Source organism: Corvus brachyrhynchos, unplaced genomic scaffold (assembly GCF_000691975.1).
Source record: "Corvus brachyrhynchos isolate BGI_N302 unplaced genomic scaffold, ASM69197v1 scaffold517, whole genome shotgun sequence".
NCBI classification, from domain to species: domain Eukaryota; kingdom Metazoa; phylum Chordata; class Aves; order Passeriformes; family Corvidae; genus Corvus; species Corvus brachyrhynchos.
In genome coordinates, this window is record NW_008238971.1 from 21,407 (window position 1) to 23,233 (window position 1,827).

Genomic DNA, 1,827 nt, shown 5'->3' on the forward strand with positions numbered 1-1,827 from the left:
CGGGGCCGCGCAGCCGTCTGTAAACTGCGGTGGGAGCCGCCGGGAATTATTTTACACCCCCCAGAGTGCTGGGGAGGCGCACGGGGACCACGCGGCAAGTCTCTGACGTTCGGCAAAACTAATCCACGATGCCAGAGGTTTATGTCCGAAAAGGAGACAGAGGAGTCCTGCAACATTCTTCGACCACAGGGAGAGTCCATGGGGCTTTTCCCATGGGGTCTCTCAAACGGTTGCGGGACGCAGCCCCCTTTTTATGCTAAGTTCCCAGCCACAGCACCCTCTTCCCTTTCCCCATTAGCTGAGGTACTCGGGAGGTACAGACTTCCAGAACTGCCTACTCAATGCCCCCCTCTAATATGCACCCCCTTTTTGGTATTGAAAAGAAAGAAAAAGAAACTATTCCTAATTCTGTTAAGTCTTTGTTACCTTGCTCTAGGTTCAGGAATTTAACACGGTCTTGATTAATCAACAGTCTCTGTTAATTAATAACAGTTCTAGAGAACTAATCGTTTCTTCTGTTACTTCACTATCTATAAGTTCCTAGCCTCGTCTACAGGCAGATTCACACGGTCTGTTTGTAAAGACTCATTCATCTCATTCCTTTTAATCCCTCCTCTTTTTATTTGGTCTGTATTTTTCTTTACAAACCTTAATTACCATTGATTTAATTTTTTCTTCTTGAGTCTTCTTGGGTTTTGCTATTATTTGCAGTGACATCCTTTTCTGTCCTTTTGTAGTCATTTCTGGATCAGGTAGGCATGGCTGCTAGCGGCATCCCCTTGACCACCTGCTGAAAGAGCTGCACTCAGCAAGGTGTCACGCATGGTCAAAAGATTAGAGTTGCTATAGCATATAAGAGGAGAAATCATATTCATTTAGCCCATAGCTGGCCAGTTAAACATGAAAATATGTCCCATTCCCATCCTTTCACCGTTTGGACAGGTCCATGAGCTGACTTTATTTCCTTTGTTATTTGGTTGACCACTTTTCCGCTGTCATCTGTTTGCAAACAGCAGCTCGAGTCATTTGACTTCCCACAAACTCCTCCTTCTTCTGCTAACAGATAATCTAGTACCATCCAATGTTGAAATACCGCTTTCCTCATTTAAGTGAGTTGGTCAGCAAGAAAGTCAAGAGCTGTGGCTGGCTGGTTGGTTATTGTTTCCGAGACAGCTTGTAACCTAATTATCCCATTCAAATGATAAATGGGTTCCCAGGCATCTGGGATTAATTCCTTAGGATTCCAAGTGGCTGGTCCATCGTGTTGTATAACTCGTTCTGGGGGCCATTCATCTTTTCCCTGTTTTGGGGTGCTCCCTCCAGCCAGGGCTGCATCAGTTGACTGCTTTTCTCTAATTAAATCATCACAGATTTTGATTCCTAAGCGATTTCCCTGAACTTGTGGTAGCAAAAAGAACAGCAGTCTAATATACCCCATATACTAAGTTATCCCTGACCATATCCCTGACCAGTTTGGAGGCAACCTGAGCTAAGCATGTTGGCCACAAATCCAATAATGGCCTTTCAAAGCCCGTGTTCCATTAGCAAAGGGGCCTTCCTACCCATTGTCATCAACTGGTAGGTCAAAATACAGCAGTGGGTTTCCCAGGCCTAACGGTCCTCCAACAATAGTTGCCCCACCATAAGGGTCACAGCATTTGCATTTCAAAGCTCCCACACAGGGTTCCCATCTACATTTACATCTGCAAGCTGTTTGGTTGGATTTGGAGCAGAACTCACTAAAAGAGTTTGAGTTCCAGTCCAGTGTTGCCATTCCCACTGATAATCACAAACAACATGTCTTCTACTTGTGGAATTTTTGTGGGG